This window comes from Megalobrama amblycephala, linkage group LG6 (genome assembly GCF_018812025.1).
Source record: "Megalobrama amblycephala isolate DHTTF-2021 linkage group LG6, ASM1881202v1, whole genome shotgun sequence".
Taxonomy (NCBI): Eukaryota; Metazoa; Chordata; class Actinopteri; order Cypriniformes; family Xenocyprididae; genus Megalobrama; species Megalobrama amblycephala.
In genome coordinates this window covers 43,053,739-43,074,863 of record NC_063049.1, presented here as the reverse complement: position 1 = coordinate 43,074,863, position 21,125 = coordinate 43,053,739, and the positions used below count along the sequence as shown (strand labels likewise).

The 21,125-nt window shown below is 33.3% G+C and overlaps 1 protein-coding gene across 5 annotated transcripts in view; it reads left to right on the top strand.

Moving 5' to 3' along the window:
- The window catches only part of si:ch211-45c16.2 (mitogen-activated protein kinase kinase kinase 13), a 64,074-nt gene that overhangs the window by 12,719 nt on the left and 30,230 nt on the right, over window positions 1-21,125 (top strand). For 4 of the 5 annotated variants that reach the window (XM_048194733.1, XM_048194731.1, XM_048194732.1 and 1 more), the window contains exons 2-3: window positions 5,343-5,418; window positions 17,731-17,849. The gene's annotated coding sequence lies outside the window, so the exon portion shown is untranslated. Of the gene's footprint in view, window positions 1-5,342; window positions 5,419-11,263; window positions 11,416-17,730; window positions 17,850-21,125 lie in introns of those variants that run through there. The other variant, XM_048194730.1, reaches the window with a different exon arrangement.

Here is a 21,125-nt window from a genome sequence, read left to right as displayed (position 1 = left end):
ATGGATAGATAGATAGGTGGATGATAGATGGATACTTGGATAGATAGGTGGATGGATGGATGAATAGATAGGTGGATGGATAGATGGATACTTGGATAAATAGATGGATGGATAGTAGGTAGATGGATGGATGGATGGATGGATGGATGGATGGATGGATGGATATTTGGATAGGTGGATGGATGGATGGATGATTGGATACTTGGATAAATGGATGGATGTATAGTAGGTGGATGGATGGATGGATGGATATTTGGATAGATGGATGAATAGATAGATAGGTGGATGGATAGGTAGGTAGATGGATGGATGGATGGATGGATGGATGGATGGATGGATGGATGGATGGATAAGTAGATCACCAAAGCTGCATTTATTCAATCAAAAATACAGTAAATCTTACAGTAAAATTTGTGAAATATTATTACTATGTATAATAAATTGATAAATATAAATTGAATATATTTCAAAATATAACTTATTCCTATGATGGCAAAGCTGAGTTTTCAGCAGCCAGATATTCATAACACTATTTATGAATATTCCAGCAGTGATTGGTGTTTTACAGAGCATGTGATCGAGCCACTGGTTTACTGGAACGAGGGTGAATTCATTCCCGTCTTCAGAGTCCTCATTTCTCTTATTCATGTTCGGGACACAAGAGCTGTCAGTGTGTGTGTTCCGCCGGTTCTGAATTATTAATGAGAGAGTGTAACGGAGCCGAGCCATCGCTGGATACTTTACAGCCCGGCCCTGTTGGGCCAAAGAGGCTTAAGATGGATTTCAGTCCTTCATCTCTGCTCTCAACAAAGGGCCTCTGCATGTGAATTAGGTCTAATTTATCTACTAAAGTTTAAATCAGACACAGTTTGGGTTTCATTCAGGTCTGGACCTTGACTAACCTGGTTTATGGCAGGGGAACTGATGAAGCTGCTTGTTTTGGAAAGTCTATCACCAACATTTTACCAGACTACACACAGATAAAGGCCAGTGTTGTGTTTTAACTCGTGCAATAGCTTCAGATGTTTGGGCTGCTTTATTTATTGTGCTGAATATGCGATTTGATTCACATGAACTTTGGAATGTGCTCAGATGTGTCAAACAGGACTAGCTTGATAAGCAAACATGGTTGACACTCCTGTATGTCAGTGCAGTCTGCTTAGTCAATGTTCAACAACACTCCTGACCTGGGTTTAACATCACTGTATAGTTCACATATCGTTATTTTATTTATATATATATATAATTAATCCAAAGCATCTTTTAAATACACGATCAGTGAGCTTTAGTGAGCTCAGAGTAGCAAATACAACCATTGTTTATGCTAAAATATCAGCATTATTGAAATGTTTTACTAAACCTGTGGTGACTTGCATTAACCATCTATCATCAAATACTATTGTTAAAATATTTTGGCAGACATACCAATATACCAGCCACAAATATTTATCAACCAGCTATTTTATTTTATGTTATTTTTATTTATTTATTTTTTTGTTGCTATTTTATTTTATTTTATTTTATTTTATTTTTAAATTTTAGTTTTTTCTTCTTATTTTTTATTTTATTTAATTTCATCAAATGTTTTATTTTATTTTTAAATTCTAGTTTAATTTTAATTTTATTTGTAATTTTTTTTTATTTTTATTTTTACATTTTTTGTTTTATTTTATTTATTTTTAAATTTATTTGTAATTTTTAGTTAATTATTTTATTTTTAAATTCTAGTTTTTTAATTTTATTATTTATTTGAATTTTATTTTATTTTTATTATTTTATGTTTTAATTTTATTAATTTAATTTAATTTTAGTTTTATTTATATTTAATTTAATTAAATTTTTTATTTAATTTTTTATTGTATTTTATTTTTATTTCAGCGTACTGTAGTTGGTAGAACGTTGATTTTTGTTAAGAAACTGCAAATGTAACAACTAAAACTTGTCATTTTAGAATGCATAATTTTATTTATTTTTCTTCCATTTTTACTTATCTTGTAATGTAAGTCTGAGACTGATATACATCCAACATACATCCAGGTCCAATCCAATAGTGTTCAGTGAAAATGAATTTTACTATCATAATAATAAAGAGATCAGAATCTGAATCAGCCATGATAAGATGTCTTTGTTTCGCTGGGTCTCTGTCAGTATTTTCAGTTGTGTTTTGGTGTGTCTGTTGTTATTTTGTCTGTCAGAGGGAAACTAATGAAGCGAGGACTGTTAATTTATGGGAAACTTATTAGAAAAATCACAATTAAGTTGCTGCAGCATCATTAGCACATCCTCAGAAGTAGTTATGCATGCTTTTATGAAGTAATTAACATGAGGCTCATGATTAATTTATGAACGGGAATCACCATTACCAGAACTGTAAATGAAACAGTTTTTTGTGTCAGAATATGTTGCATTTGGGGAGAAACTGAACAATATTGTTTGACTAGTTGCATGTTTGTTATTTAGTTACTTATTATATGTGCTTAATAATAACAAAAATGTCACATTGCAAAAAATCCCAATTGTGCTAAATGATTTAGACAAAATATAACTTCTCATTTCTGCCTTTTGATTTTGTCAAAAGTCACACTTTGGAGCAGATGTGAACCTCATTTAACAAAATGTTTATAATCTTCATTTACAATTCCAGTGATAATATCTGAGGCTGGCCTCAGTCGTGCATGAAGTGTGTGTTTTTTATGTGCTGTCACGCTTTAATTGGGCAGAATGAGGTGTCAATGAGACTGGTCTTTGTCCCCATGCAGGGCGTCCGGGCGCCTGCAGGGTGTGGTTGAGGAGGTGGGACTCATTTGACATGCCACATACCCCCCTTTCATGAGCAGACAAACACACACACACCCCAGAGGTTTGACATTTAATGATCCGGACACGAGCAGCTGTTCATTAGTTTATCCCTTTAGTGTCCTGACACCCACGAAATATTCTGCCTTTATTTCCATACCACCTGAACCTCACAATTCAAAACGTCAAGAGCAGATCTCACTCCTCCCTTAAAAATCACAAAGATATAAATTTACAATATTTTTATATTTTATATTTATATTTTTTCTATTTTAATTGTTCTTTAATACAAAATGAACAACCTAATAAAATAAAATAAATTCAAGCTCATATATACAGTCAAACCAAAATGTATTCAGACACCTCATTATTAGTTTATTCACTATAGTTTTAAAAAATGGTAATAATATATGACAAGATCTAAACTGTGTCAGAAAAAAATAATCTTAATTATTTCAGATAACACTTAAGCAAAACATGGTCAGGTTAAAGTGTCTGAAATTTTTTTTATCAATTTTACTGGTAGTCCACCCTATTAAGAATTTGTGGGTATTATATGTCAGTTTACTTTATTTTGCTATCCTCACATACATAAATGAATAATTTTTGGTTTGACTATATATATATTTATACATTTTTAAAAAATATATAAATTATTAGATTTTTGCATATTTCTATATATATATATATATATATATATATATATATATATATATATATATATATATATATATATATATATATATATATATATATATATATATATATATATATATATATATATAAAGCAATGTTGCTTAATGTCATCAGAACAAATAAATTTTAAATATTTTATCATTTTATTTAAAATTTTAATTTGTTGTTTTATTAATTTATTTGATTATAAAATTAAGACTTGATTATTGCAAACATTACAAGCACAGTTTAAAAACGTCAAATTAATCTTTAAGCTTTAACAGGAAGTGACATCAGGACATATTTTCCATCTCTTTGTCTATATTTACATTGCATGTTTCAAGTGACCCAGTTCCGCAATTGTGTAAGCAGGAAAAAAGCACATGGATTCCAATATTTTTTTCAGATCTGTTAAATCTGATATAAATCGGATATGTGCATTTGCATCTACCATGTAACCGGACAGATCGGATATTTCCGTCAATGCGGAAAAAGAGACGGTGGCGAATCAACCGCGACTACATAACTTTTTTCAATGCCGCAATGGAGGACAAAGGCTCAACTCAATGTTTTGCTGATGTTAAGATGGTGCGGAAAGCAAAAGCTTGTATTATGATTTTATCTGCGTCAATTGCAAATTGCGCCTTTTTTACTTCCTTTTCCTAAGCTTTTCCGGGTCAGTACGTCTACCTTGGGTTGTTTCGCCAAGTGTGTAGTGTAAATGCTGATATTGGATATGGGTCACTTTTAAAAGATCGTCAAAAAAATCAGATATAGTCAACAAATCAGAATTGGGCTTCAAGACCTGCAGAGTAAATGACATATTATGCCTCTTTTTACAAGATGTAATATCAGTCTCTGGTGTCTCCAGAATGTGTCTGTGACGTTTCAGCTCAAAATACCCTACAGATCATTTATTATAGCATGTTAAAATTTGTGGGTGTGAGCAAAAACATGCCATTTTTGTGTGTGTCCCTCTAAATGCAAATGAGCTTTCCAAAAGAGGGCGGAGTTTCAAGAACTCATGCTCCAGCATACCGGCAACAACAAAACAGGACAATCTCATGCACCAAAAATCTCAGAAAGGGAATTCATGTGCACTTTTTTATCTAGGAAACTTGTTTGTGATAATTCCGATAGCATGTGAGGGCAACATCAGTTCTGGATATGAAGTTTGAGCCGATTCTCACCGGCTGTGGGCGGGGCTTCTCCCTACGATGATGTCATTGTAGGGGAGAATCTGAATCGGCTCGTTTGAAGAGACTGCTTCTGATTTATGGCAATTATAAAAAAAAAAAAAGGAGTGAGTGGATTTTTACCATTATAGGTTGGTCGTTTATACACACTGTGAACACACATCTGTGTTCAAGTGAATTTTGCATAATAGGTCCCCTTTAAACCCTGATCATAATGAGCTGCACAAAACATTTCCCAAACTTGATGCAGTGCATCTTGTTCTCCTTGTTTTGGAAGAGGGATTTTGAGCTTTAATACTGCTGAATTTTTAAATACGATCACGGTAACAGAGGAGATTTTCACACATTACCCTCTAAATAATTGACTGTGCTGGAGAGATTCTGTCTGCATACAAATGCTTGTGTTTGGGAAAGTGTGTCTCTCATCGTAGGGTTTTGCATTCTTGTTTCGATGGCATTCGTGGTATTTCAGCATTCCAGCAGTCCCTGCTAAACATTAACCCATATTTCAGGCTGGGATTCCCCAGCAGACGTTCAGATGTTCAGGTTAACACTTCTCATGTACATACACTCTGGCTCAGCTTTTGATTTTTCCTTCGGAAAGTGCGATCACAGAGTCTGATTACTGACCTCATGACCGCTAAACTCTGACCCGTCTGTATTTATTATTTACAGGTGCGAAGAGAAGAGAAGATACCTTGCGGTCGGCATTAGAAGCACCTTAAGAAAATGAGCGTCAACTTCTCTGGAGGTAAAAACTGTTATTTTATTATTATTAATGTGCAGCATATGTCATACGCTCAAAAACTGAAGGTGCCGAGTAAACTTAAATTGAGAAAGATGTGCAGAAAACAAAAAAATTATTAATTTGTCTTTACAACTTTTCTATTCAGTTTATGTACTAGATGAAAATGCAAAAAAAGCTGAGCTGAATTTGAGTGCAACTTTACAAATTCTATATTATTCCTTAACACTATTACAATATTTACATGTTCTCCATGCATTTTGGTCGACTGATATTGTTTTTTTTTGATGGCCGATATCTTAGAGAGCAGGGTGGCCAATATAAAGATGATATGTAACATAATATTTTAATAAATTAGAAATAATGTATTTAAAAAAAACACGCTTCTAACACATCGGCCAATCAGAAAAACTTGTCGGCCAATATTTTAAAAAAGCCAAATATCAGCCAATATATTGGCATTGGTGATATATATCGGTCAACCACAATTTTTACAATTTTGCATTTACGTTTTACATTTTTAGTTTTTCCATATGTTGGCTTTTTAAATTTTTACAATAATAAAAAAAATTAAAATCATTTTATTTTGTCTAGAGTACTAAAGTAAATGACATGTTAATAAAACACTGCGTTTGCATCAGTTTAACTGTGACGTCTGAGTCTGTTTTCTGTACATCCAGTTGTGTCCAATGACAACAAATCTGATTGCATGCAATTTAATCAAGTTGTCACAATATTCAAGAATTGCGTTAGCTAATTTAATTAACTAAATTGAACAAGTAGCAAAAATCCATTTTCTGAGTGTGTATATTCCAGTTTGCTCCTGTCTAACCCAAACTGTTCCAATTCAGGAAATTCATAAGCTGATATGTGGCTCTACATGCTGTGTTTATCTTTGCCCGGCATGCTGGGAAATTTTGTGAACTCAACATGCTTTGTTGTAGCACAGGCTGAGGTATAATGACAGGAAAGGCTTCAGCAAGTGGAAGTTTCAGTTGTTCCAGTACTTCTGTGTTGTGGTCAAGCATAAACTGGGTAGAGTGTTTCAGTTTAGAGAGCACATGCATTATCGTGGACCGGAGTGGGTAGTTCAGTTTTACCTCCTAAACCCTTTTACTTCAAGAGCAAGATGAAATTCAAGTCTTATTCTATGTTTGTGTTGTTTAATGTCCAGTACCCTTGACATAACCTTATTAGGTTGTGATTTTAGACACTTATCAAACACACTGTGTGAACAAGGCCCGCTCTGCAAACACTTTGCTCTGCATTCACTATTCGTCTCTCAGCTAAAATGAAATGATACTAAAACCACCAGTAGGTGGCGGCAAATCATTGTCTTAATGAGTTAGTCATTGAATCATTCAGTCAAACGATTCATTCAAAATGGCTGATTCATTCAGGGACAAAGCAGAAGTGACTAAGTGAGTCGTTGAATCATTCATTAGATCGATTCATTCAAAAACGCGGATTCGTTCAGTAACTAAACTGAAACTGTGTTGCTCTGAGATGCACAATGGCATAATATTGACAGTATTGTGTCTAAAACGTAAAGTAAGTCACCTAAAAGCCTATTAACGTATTGTTTATTGAATTGTTGTATAAAATCAATATCATTTGCAATTGTGCTGATATTCGGGAAAACGGCACTTCTGCTCGTGCGATATTGCTTATAAATATTAAAAACAAAAACTTATGCAGAGATTTTTTTTTGCATCATATCTTGGTGTTTGGAAGCATTTTTATTAATTTTTGGAGGCATTTTTTCCCCAAACCCCCTGTGTGCTGTGTGATGCGAGAGCGCAAGTGGAACATGGATAGCAAACGCCACTACTGCTTCTGAGTTGTAAATAGCGTTTTATTATAGTGAAATAGAGACAGAATAATTCCCCTTCACCGTTTGTCTCCCAGCAGTGTTCTGGAGGATGTGTTGGGAAAGGGCTGAACTCTCCTCATGCGCCGCCAGCATGACATTCACTGAGCCCGACATGAATCTACATCTGTGGAATTAGGCCAAATATGCGCTTTAGAGAGGTGCTTTATACGACTTCAGTGAGTGTGTTTGTCTGCTGGTTCCTTAAATGCAGAATTAGGGGTGACTTTGACGTCAGTTTGGAGAGTTATTTGTCTGGCTTTTGTTTGAAAGAGTCTTAATGTGTGTTTATACTCAGTGGATTTGGTTTAAAATAGCAACGAATGCACAAATCCACAGCAGAATTCCTTTAGTCACATGCTGAATGCGTACAGAGGTGAACGAGAACACACACACACACACACACACACACACACTCCAGCACAAACATATGTTCACACATACACACTCGGGTTCCAAAATTAACACTCGCCAAGTGCCAAATGTGAGGAAAAATTGGCTTCAGCGGGTAAATAAAATGCCAGCTATTCACCAGCTGTCTGGTCATTTTTTCATGAACTGCAACATTTACATTTTATCATTTAGCAGATGCTTTTATCCAAAGCATTATGTTGCATGGATTAAATGAAGTTACAAGAATGATTGTCTGAGCATCAGTGATGACTGATGATTCTGCTAAAGACACTTTTACCTCAGTGAAAAATATGTATTTGAGTCAATGATGTGACGGGTCTTTTTTTTTTTTTTTTTTGTCAAAAGGCCTTAATAATAATAAAAAACAAAGATATGACATCCAAAGTATGTAAGGTAGTACAACTAGATCTCAAAAAGTTTTAATTATATTTTGCTACATATAAAGGTATTTTAAAGATTTTGAAGTGTCAGAAGGTCATTCGGTTTAACCGTTCAAAGGCCGATACAGTCATTTAATTTGTGATTAAAATATCTTTAAATGTAATAAATATATGTATATATTTTTATTCTGGCATGATTTTATGACATCATATATCAACATAGTGCAAAATGATATTAAAATTATGTGCTTTGTTATGAGAAAGAATGTCCGGAAAATTTTATTTCATTGATGTCATTCGGAGTAACCAATATAAAGGGACCATTTTGGATCAAGTCATGTGGTCAGTATCATGTGACAGGATGTGACATCATTCAGACACCTGCAAAGGACCACATGGTCGTGAAGCAAAGTAACTAACTCTCTATTAACTATTTGAAAAATTCATGTTTTCACTCTCATACGCATGTCCCAAAACATCAGGTCATTCGGTACAACCGCTATAAAACATGGAAAATGTTGTAATATTTTAAAAACTTGTACTAAATATAAAATGTTTGATTTGTCCTTTTGCTAGCTAGCTAGATATCAGCCTGTTAGCATTCGGTATAACCAAAAGTGTCATTCGGTAAAACCGAAACTTTGGTTAAACCGAATGATTTTTTTGGTGACAAATTTTGTCCATCTTGTAAAAAAATGACAAAAGCAGTGTTAATTGATTATAAAAAACCACATAATCTCATTGATACTTAATAAAACTTCAAAATTAATTATATCTCCATTATATTTTTTGACACTTTTAAAAACCTTATTCATCAGAGACCCATTTACATTTACCAAAATGAATATATGTATGTTTTGGTTTTGCATGTGACGTGTGCCTGTTTACTTAGTGCTTTTACTGTGCTTTTATATATTTATATATATATATATATATATATATATATATATATATATATATATATATATATATATATATATATACTGTATTAGGGCTGTCAATCGATTAAAAATTTTAATCTAATTAATTACATACTCTGTGATTTAATTAATCTAAATTAATCGCATACATAATTTTTGCTGTGAAAGTATTAAATATTTCAATTCAAATGAATCAATGCAGGGTTTTTCCCTGGTCAAAAATGGTGTTCAGTGGTGACAGATATGGTCATCCACACAAATAGTAAAAAGTGCCCTACCCACGTGATCTGCGAGCCCGATACTGACAATAAAGTACCCGTCACTATCACTGTAATTCTTTCTTGCTTGTTCTGGTTTCACCTCACTCCAGTCTAAACTAACTGATTTTATAGGTAGGCCTAATTTACTACACATTGTCATTGAAATAAACTGAAAATACTGTGGATTATTAAGGCTAATTTTACTAACCACTCTTGCTAAATGGGGTAAGCACACTTATGTTCTCATTTCAGAGTTGTTCGAGTAAATGATTCATTATAGACCGTGTGGACAGATCAGTTGTTGTCATGATTCATTAAAATGAATCTGTTCAAATGAGTCATTAGGTCGTGAATCGGACATTAGCAGATGTTGACGTGTTGCGTGCGAATCGCGACTGTTATTAGAACATCGCAAAAGATTTGTCAACACAGAAAACACTTCACCACTGGATTCTTTTTGTTTACTGAAAGTGTGGTTTATGTCAGTTGCACGTGTAGGGCGCCTGTCAGAGAAGATGAGGTGACGTTCTTTTCAGCTCTATTCACACCCAGCGGTTATTCAGGAAAAACATTCTCCGAATGCGCCTCGTGAAACATGGATTCAGTCTTACAAACTTTTAGCATTGTCAGTTGATTTAGATTATTATGTGTGAGGTAGAGAGAGTGCAAAGATGGTGCTTACTTTGAAGACAGAGAGAGCTCGCGCGCACGAGGGAGGAGCTCTGCTCGTTCTGTCTGTCAGCACAGCAGTCGTCTCCCTCCTTAATTAATCGAAATGAACGCGTTATTTTGACAGCCCTAATATATATATATATATATATATATATATATATATATATATATATATATATATATATATATATATATATATTATACTGTTTTATATACTGTTTATTATACTGCTTTCCTCGATTAAATTCGAGTACTCGATTTTAAAAAATCCTCAATTCCGATTTACCCGTGTCGAGTAACCAGCAAAATACCAGAAGTAGCGCATTCCACGGACGAGAATCCATGAACCACATTATTAGACCATTTTCTAAGGATGCACGATGTATTAAAACCATTTAAAAACCAACGCATAGTGCTATTGTGAATTCACAATTCAATTAAATAATAATAAAAAAAAGCCTATATATTCTAAATATGCTAACTGTTCATCACGATTTTAAAATAAAAGTTTAAACCCTCGCTCTGAGTTTGCATGTTTTGATGTCCACATGTTCTTGTTCAAGAAATTACAGAGGCTGTAGCATTTCTATCATAAAGAAGTGGCCAAATATCAAAGATTAAGTGAACATTTGAATTAAATTAACGTTAAAGAAGGATTTGATCTGTTGTAATGTGTAACAACACCAGGCCGTTGGCGGCCTCTGCAGGCATTTGTTATTATAATATAAATTAAATGTATTTTAACAGTGTTGTTCTATAAAAAAAATTAGGATTACTTGCTTTTGATACTATATTTGAACCAATTATTATTGCCTTATTGTTATTAGATATGTATTTTAAGTAATTTTTGAAAGGCTTAGGTCTTTGCTTAGGTCTATTTGTACTACCACAAAAATATCCGATTACTTGATTAATCCTCAAAATAATCGACCAATTACTCTATCACCAAAATAATCGTTAGTGACAGCCCTAGACTTAATGAAGAGTTTGTTGCTTTTTGTATTGTAAGACCAATAGTTTGTACTAGACAGACAGAGGAACATTTTCCTTCTAGAGAGCTTTTGATTGGACAAAAATTTGAATGTGCCACTGTAAATCTTTGAAATATACTATCATTGAGATGATGAGCTAAAAGATAACAGATATGGACTAAAAGCTACAAAAAAGTCCTATTCACTAAAGCAATGCACAATGTGACCTCTTTAATTTAGAGAGCGAATGTGTGCATTTGTCTCCCCGTGTTTTGAAATCATTCCCTCGTCTGTTCCGCTTCCGCATTCTGTCTGTGTGTGAGAGAGATCAGGCTCGCTGCATCGTGCCTGCGTCATCCGGCCCCTTCATTCATGAAAAGTGTGACGTGAGCAGTCGCAGCTCTGCTGCCGCCCACTCAGGCGATGCAGCTCTCTCTCTCTCTCTCTCTTTCTCGACTGGTTGGTTTCAGCTGTTCCTCTGCTGAAGGAGGATCATGTATGGCAGCCCCGTCAGCTGTGAGTAATCCACTGCAGCTCCTCGCCGCTCTGTGTTTGCATGCTTGTATTGGGCTTCAGTGTTTTTCTTTTCATTTTTCCTTTATATGTATTTACCGTGTTTTCTGTTTAGTATACATGCCGTTTAGAGTTGAAGATGACTAACTTGAGTGAATGCGTGTTGGTGCGCATATGAGCTATATTTGTCTCGTGTTTGATGCGGCGATTCTCCTCCCGCCGCCCTCTGTTGAAGGACAGACGGAGCAGCCAACAGGGATACACCGCTACACACACACACACACACACACACACACGCATGCATACGTAACTTAATGACTTCTCTCAAGGGAATCGCATGTCATGCATTTTAAAAATGCACCTCTTTCCACTTCTTTTGTGTTGCCTGTTTTGTCCAGATTAAGATCTTTAATTACACTCCGAGTAATTTTAGATCACAGTATGTGTGTGTTTATCACAATATAGTCATGCTTGAAGATTGATTTACATATTAATCGAATGATAATACCTGTTTAAATGCTTACTGAATTAAATTCTCTCTTTATTTGGAACTTGATGGATACAAGCCAAAAGCTAAATTATAAAACAGACTCTAAATTCTGAGCCTCATTAGAAACTGTTGTAAAATAGTCAATATACACACGCCTTCTTTATTAATGCATTAAGTTGGTGTAATGCTGTAAACAGCTAAAGTTCGCTTAATAACTAATTAGCAGTATTTCAGTAGTCGGTAGTAATACCAGTAAAATTTCATGCTTCTCGGTACCAATTTGGTATCATAGCAAAAACTGTTGGAACTATTTAAATTTAATTAATTTGTAATGCTAATACTAGTTCTAAGTAACCGATTTTTGGTACCATATCATAATAGTTATTAGTAAATAATATTATTATATTTTATTATATTAATTATATTATATATGTGTGTTCAGCACCTAAATTAACATTCGCCAAGTGCCACATGCTAGTAAAAATTGGCGTTCAATCGCTATTCACCCGTTAGTCGGTAACATTTTTATGAATTCTAACAATGCAATATTGTGAGAACATGAACTTGAACAAACATGAATGACGCTTGGGACAGTTGACAGGCCACGAAAGTTTACGCCTTGCCAATTTAAAAATTCAATATTCAACTTGATTCGTTACTCGTATGAGAAGTTTGGTGTGCGCACACATCCGAAGCGCGCGCTCAGAAAGCCGTGTCTCAGACGGCACACAAATACTGAATTGAGTTCTCTTTCACATCTTCTTGTGCTTGAATTACAAATTCACACAAAATTATGTTAAAAAAAAAAGTCTCAGTGAGTATCCTAGTAAACACAGTAATTTATGGCTTGTGAATTTGCTATCATAGCAAAAACTGTTGGAACTATTTAAATGTAATTCATTTGTAATGCTAATAATAGTTCTAAGTAGCCAGTGTTTGGTACCATAGCATAATAGTTGTTATATTATATTATATTATATTATATTATATTATATTATATTATATTATATTATATTATATTATATTATATTATATTATATTATATTATATTATATTATATTATATTATATTATATTATTACAATGTGTGTGCATAGCCTAAAATTAACTCTCGCCAAGCACCAAATGCGAGTAAAAACTGGCGTTGGTGAGTATAGAGTATATGAAACGGTGTCAATCTCCCGTTAGCTGGTCATTTTTTATGAATTCTAACAATGCAATATTGTGAGAACATGAGCATGAACAAAAATGAATGAAGCTCGGGACTGATGACGGGCCACGAAAGTTTACGCCTTGCCAATTGAAATATTCAAGTGCAAGAAGACCGAAAGGGAACTCGATTCGTTACTTGCACATATCCGAAGCGCGCGCTCAGAAAGCCATTCCTCGACAGCGCACGAATACCGAATTGAGTTCTCTTTCACATCTTCTTGTGCTTGAATTACAAATTCACACAAAATTGTCAAAAAAAAGCCTGTCTCGGGGTGAGTATCCTAATAAACACAGTAATTTATGGCTTAAGTGAATGTAAACAGTAGAGAAATTTAACACGTATATCAGTATTGTCTTAAAGTGACAGCAGCCTAATATTCCTGTTGCTGTCTGTGTTTTTAATGTTAATCAAACAACAAAGGACAAAAAAATCACTCACTGCTCTTGACTGAATAACTTTTATAAGGATTAATCTATTTAATTTATACAGTGAAGACCTCTGATTGGCCATTGTGTTCACTCACTCATCAGATATGTCTGTGATTGGCTACAATGATCAACACACAGGAGCGTTTGAAAGTGTTTTGAAAGCAGGTCATGTGTATCTGTGTAAGCGCTCGGTGAAGAGCGACAAAGATGTCTATTTACTGCATGTTTTTGAAGCGTTGGTCACTGTAGCCAATCACAGACATATCTGATGAGCGTGTGAACACAGTGGTGTTAACGAATCCACTCAACAACAATCAAAGCGTTACATTTTTAAAATTTCAGTACCGACTTGGTATCGCTTTCGGTACTTTTGACAACTCTAGTAGTAGCTGCCTGTTTTTGCAAAAACTGTTTCATGGCCGGTAAAAAATATTTATATTTTATTTGCAGGTGTGGCAAAAAGTTAGTTTTAGGCCCTGTGTGTGAGAAAATTAAATATATAATAAATATATATACATACATACATACATGCATACATGCATACATACATACATACATACATACATACACACTGTCATACAGTCTAGTTTGTCTTGTACTTAGTCTGTTGTTTCTGTGATGTTCCTGTTATTTTGTGAATTCTTGTCCATCTGTAACCCAGATGCAATGGAGGAGAGCAGCTCAGTTTGTTTCTAAGCATGTTTATATAATCTCACGCTGGTCGCCAGAGGTTTAAATCAGCAGAGGGAAAGAGAGGCTCTTGGGAACTGCTCATATAGACTAATAGAAGAGCTTCTTCAGCCGGTTGTAAAGATGGAATAAAACGCAAGACTGCTGCTGGTTTTGCAGTGTGTGTGTGTGTGTGTGTGTTCAGTCCGCAGCAGCTAATGGAAGTGCCAATGTAAAGTATTGATTATGTGTCAGAGCTTTAAGAGTGGGGTGGAGGGGAGATGAGAGAAAAGAGCTGGAAGTGCCTGTAATCTTGAGTCGTGTCATGCGGCTGTGTCATTATAATGCGTGTGTGAGGGTCAGTCTGCTGTAATGTGCAGCATCATCTTCGTGGCTTTTATTTCCTGCTGTGTGTCGTGTTGAAGATGAGCAGCAGCTGGTCGATTTGCTCGTGGAGCCGGTCAGATGGAGTCGCTCCTCTTGTGTCCTTTGTTGTCGCTCTGGGATCTTTTGTCATCAGAACTGGGCTAAAGTCTTTTTCTTGCTCCTCTTTTTATCTTCTAATTCCTTGCGTCTTCCTTCTGTGTCTGTAAAGTTTTTTAATAGAGTCAAGTTCTGGAAGTAAAAATCCCTTTTACGTTCACCATAGATTTGAATGATAACTTATAAACTGTGACCTACTGTGAGCTATAATGTTGTTGATCGATGGTATATGCTTTTGATGAAGCAATCAATCTGCATTATTTCAACATTTTTTTAAAATAATCTAATTTAACAGTGGACTTCCTGCTGGGAAAAATACGTTACCCGTGGTTCTGCAGAGAAATTTCTATCAATCAGAGATTGTGGCAAAAGAACCTACAAATGACGTAAAAGAGCCGGTCTCCCTACACTCTCAAACTTAAATATTTGTATACATATTTTGCAATAAATAAAAAGATTTTATAAATTTGTAAATAATATTAAAAGTAACAAAGATAAACATTTGCAAAACATTATATATATTCATTTATATTCTTTATAAACATTTATTTTATATTGATTTAATAAATATGTAAAATATTAATAAAGTAATATTTATTTATATAATACAAATTTTATTTTTGGGTGTGTTTTTAGTGCATGGTTATCAGAAAGTCCATAGTCTTGTGCTTTTGTCCTTTTTTCATGGAAGCTTGTTTCCGCCATGAAATGACAAAATAAAAAATGTAATTGCAACTTTTTATCTCACAATTCTAACTTTTTTTTCTCATTATTGCGATATAAAGTCGGAAATGCGAGAGATAAAATCGGAATTGCGAGAGATAAAGTCGGAATTGCGAGAGATAAAGTCGGAATTGCGAATTATAAAGTCAGAATTGCGAGAGATAAAGTCGGAATTGCGAGACATAAAGTTGGAAATGTGAGACATAAAGTCGGAAATGCGAATTATAATGTCTTAATTGCGAGTTATAAAGTCAGAATTGCGAGAGATAAAGTCAGAATTGCCAGAGATAAAGTCAGAATTGCCAGAGATAAAGTCAGAATTGCCAGACATAATGTCGGAATTGCGAGAGATAAAGTCGGAATTGGAGAGATAAAGTCGGAAATGCGAGACAAAGTCGGAATTGCCAGACATAATGTCAGAATTGCCAGACATAATGTCAGAATTGCCAGACATAATGTCGGAATTGCGAGAGATAAAGTCGGAATTGCGAGAGATAAAGTCGGAAATGCGAGACAAAGTCGGAATTGCCAGACATAATGTCGGAATTGCGAGAGATAAAGTCGGAATTGCGAGAGATAAAGTCGGAATTGCGAGAGATAAAGTCGGAATTGCGAGTTATAAAGTCAGAGATGCGAGATAAAAATTCACAATTACCTTTTTTATTATTGGTGGAAACAAGCTTCCATAGTATTTTCCCCTTCAAATCAAAATTTGTAATGTTGTGATTCAGCTCGTAGCTGGTTGGTTTGGTTCATGGCTTGTAACTTTAATGAAGACTTTTAAAAAAAATTCCTATGGGAAAAATATTTCCGACGTCAGCCTCAGCGTCTCTCTTTAAACACATTTCGAGTGGGGCCACGTGATGCCAGTTCCCCGCGGCTCTGTGTCTCCTGAGATGGTGGACCCTGCGGCGCTGTGACTGCCGGAGTGACGTCGGACTGATGCACGGCATCACAGTGTGTGTATTCCTCCCGTCTCCGCAGTCTTTTTTTAGCAGGCTGCTGCATCAGTGTTATTATGACTCACCTCATACTCCCACAAACCACCAGCCGTATTTGCTCTGATTTACACTCGCTGTTCTTAACTCTCGCTCCCCCTGCGAAATGAATGAGTTTGTGTGAGTGTGTGTAGGAGAGAGGTGGTGTTTTGCCCACGGGTTTTCTGTTAAGAACCGAACTTCATCCAGAATAACCATCCTGTGCATGATCAAACATACGGCGGATGTGTACGGTGGAAATGTAGAAGCGTAGATTGTTTGCTATAGAGTTTGTACTACGGTGTTTGCATTTGTTTTATATTTGAAAATAAACATACATTGAAACAATTCACAAGCAAATGACTCCTATGAGACGTTTCTTTTAAGTGAATCAAGAAAACATGATTCAAGAAAATATGATTCTTATGAGCCGGTTCTTTTAATGAATCATTCAAAAAGATCTGATTTGAAACTGTTAGATGAATCTTTGCACTGAATCAGTCACAGACTCTACCGAATCAACACCTGAATCACTTACTAAAGTACAAGTTAACTTATTTGCAGTGACGTCTGTCTTTAAAAGAAGCAAGTTTTGTGTATTTGCATTTTGTGACTGTTAAACTGTTGCTACTAGCTGATTTACATGTATTACAATTTATTAAAATTATAAAAATTGTAAATAATATTAAATATGACATATATATATATATATATATATATATATATATATATATATATATATATATATATATATATATATATATATATATATATATATATATATATATATATATATATATATATATATATATATATATATATATATATATATATATATAATGAAAATAAATTTATATTTATATATATATATATATATTTATATATATTATATTATTAATTAATTAATGTTATATATTAATAAAAAAAATATTAAAAATGACAATGTGCTACTACATATTTATTTTTTATACATTCATTTATTTATTTATTTTTTTTTAAATGTATTTTAATATTTATTTATACAATAATAAAATATAGATAATAAAATAAGATAATTTAGGTGTGCTTGTGTATATGGAGTGAAGGGTGTTTATAGTACATAGTTATCAAATATAAACAATTTTTCCTCTAAATTTACTGCTAAAAGAAAACCGCAGTATGCATGTTATCGTGATATAAAATGATTCGTACCATGGTAAAAGCATTTGTTCCTACCATCCACCCCTGCTCACGAGCTGAAGCTCCTCCGGGTGCGTTTCATTCGACGTCAGACTGCAGCTTACTAAAGCACATGTATTTAGGCCATTCATGTCCCTGTGTTCTCTTATGATTTCAGCTTTAAGTAAACAGCAGCATTAGGATCCCAGAGGAGGAATAACTGTGCAGGCTCTGATCCGAACCCGGAGTAAACCCAAAGCAGGATCAGCACAGCTCAGGACACGCATGCAGGGACAGGTAATGTGTGTGTGTGTGTGTGTTAGATGTAGTAAATGTCAATGATTTCCATTTAAAAGCTCAGAATACTGTTGGATGAGCATATTTTGATGAACATTGAAATTTGCTTTGACAGACGTTAGGAAATATGCAGTATAACAGTATACAATACAGCAAACAATATTTGATATGAACAAAATTGCTATGATTTTAAAGCACTTTGCTCTGAAGGTTGTGTACTATGAATGAATGAATGACCTCTTTTTCTGTTATCTTTGCTGTGAATATGATTTAACAGCATATCTGATTTAAGATTCAGAAGCAAAGGCAGTGTTCGAGATGGTAGATTCGATTCATTTCCATGAATCAGTTCAAACTGTCTTTTTCAGTGAACTGATTCAGAGAAATGATTCATTAATTCATTTGCGTCTTCAAAACTGGTTGGTGTATTAATAATTTACATAAAACCTTAGCTTACATTGTACTGAATATGAATACTTTCCCTTCTTTCCAATGTTTTAGTGTGTTTGTTTGTGATAGTTTAATGTTAGACAAAGTAGATTGTGTTCAGCAACTCAGGAGCCATGTGTATTTCATATGTATTTCAATCTAAATCTAGCTGTGCAAATACTCTTACTGGACTTGTGCATTAAATTAATGATTATAAGGACTAAATTTGAGCTTAAAAAAATGTTGAGGGTTAATGTTACAGTTTTGGTTATTAGTTTTGAACTAAATCAGACTGTTTGTTTCTTCACTAATTTCTTTGATTGGATTCGGCATTATGATTGGTCAGATCGCCTGTCAATCAAACTCCCGGCAAAGGGTGAATTGCGCGCATACGTTTTTTATGCACATTTTTTACATTTATACACATCTTGATGTTTCCATCCTGCGTATTTATTTATTTTTTGTTGCTAAAATGTGCCAACTAGTATCTCACAATGCAGTGCATTTAACTTGACCATCCATTTCCAGTGTGATTTATGAACTGGAAGCCTTTTCTTCACTCATTATTTGATCAAACTGCAAAGTTAGTGAGATTTTTTTGCACAAGATAGAATTTAAATATGCAATTTTCTATGAGATTATAAATGGATTCCACTTAAACATGAATTAAACATGCTGTAATGATCAACGTGATAAATATTCATTTTGTTTTAAATTTTTATAGATGGGTAACACTACGATAAAGTCATTAATGTATTAACTAACAATGCATTTATTAACCTTTAATTTTAGTTCATAAAAATATTCATGTTAGTTCACAGACTAATCCTAACAGATATAACTTTTGATCTTAAAAATGTTTTAGTAAATGTTGAACTAAGATTAATAAATGCTGTAGAAGTATTGTTCATTGTAGTTCACGTTAACTACTATTGACAAATGAAACCTTATTGTAAAGTGTTAACAACAGATGTAATAAATATTTTGCATTAATAACATTAAAAAGTTCATATACTGTAAATATTAAGAAATTGAAAACTGAAAGAAAATTAAATGCATGAATAAATTAATAAAGTCATGTGACTGTAATGAAGTCATGTGATCAGCATAACAAAGTAACAACAGCATTGTGGCATACTGTGGTTTGAAATGTGTCCTGTTCCACTGTACATACTTTTCACATAAAAAATAATAATAATAATAATATGCAGTATATTATATGCAATATTATATGCAATATGCATTTATTTCAATTTTTTGTCATGTTTTCCATTAAAAAATATTGAAACATCCTTAAAAAAAGACGCAAAATTTAATAAAATATGACTTATTTCTATGAAAATAAGTTTATTTTGTCTTTCATTAGTAGTTTGTTCTCTCTTTTTAAGCATAAATCTAATAACATCTTTTAACAATTTTTTTTTTTTTATTAAAACAGGAAATATTTGCAATTGGGAAAAGAAAAAAAAACTTTATCTTGCTTTAAAATTTAATAAATAAAATGCAATTGTGATTTTGCATTAATAACATTATAATGTTCATATACTGCAAGTGATTATTCAGAAATTGAAAACTAAAAGCAAATGAAATGCATGCATTAAAAAATTGACTGTATTTTTGTATTATATTACAACACAAGTTCTCTCTTTGACATCCCTACAGCAGCGTAATCCATTTCCATGAGATTTTTGTCATGTGAATTGCATGATAATTGGCTGAAAGCCTCAACAACTCAATTACACTGATCAATGTTGAAGCGATGATCTTTGTCCTGTGGGATGGTGATGCTCAGGTGCCGCTCACAGCCTGAACTCTGAGGTTTGCATTGTTCCCTGTGATTGATTGGTCTCTCACATCTGTCAGTCATGAGCTCCCAGCGTGTGATTGGGCGAGGGTCAGACGGCCAGCTCAGATTGATTTGAGCAGCACAGACTAAATTGGCTCTTTGTTGTCGCAGCAGCTGTTCTCTGAGGAGACCCTCACGACCCCCGACAGACGCCACAGCGCAGTGTGTTTGGTTTAGCATTGGTACAGACCCTTTAAAATCGTGTTTTCACATACACATTGACATCACCCATCACAGTTCATTGGTTCATTATTTATTCAAAATTAATAATAATTAAATAAGTGAAAATGCACATATATTGACATTGTTGCTGTTTCATTCTGCTTTGGTTAGAAATTAGGAGATTAATCACAAATTATTTGAAAGGCACTATATAAAAAAATATATTATTTGAATTATTATATTTATTTTATTTTTTCATAAAATAATATTTTAATAGAATAAGTTTAGATAAGTTTAATTTTCTAAGTAACATTTTCCTGACAACATCTTACTCTTTTATATGTATATATTTTATATATATTTATAATTATATATTTATATATAAACATAAAATATATACATTTATATATATAAACATAAAAAAAAAAAATATATATATATATATATATATATTATTATTATTTTTTTTTATTTTATTTTTTTTCTGTATGAATTAGTCTTTATATCATTTATATAAAAGTATATAATGTTGTTTGGAAAATGTTGATTAAAAAATATGGAGAAAAAAAAGCAAATCAACATTTTCCAGACATTTTGCTCTTTTATATTATATTTTATGTTATTTTATTTTATTTTATTTTATTTTATTTTATTTTTATTTTTTTATTATTCAGTATGAATTAGTCTTTATACATGGAAACGTGGCGTTAAAACGTTTGAAAAACTTTATAGTGGTTTTTTTTTTTTTTTTTTTTTTTTTTTAACAAACTAATTTAGAAAATACAGTGTGATTTCATAAAACATATTTCTTGACCGTTTTTTGAGGTTCAGCCTCAGAC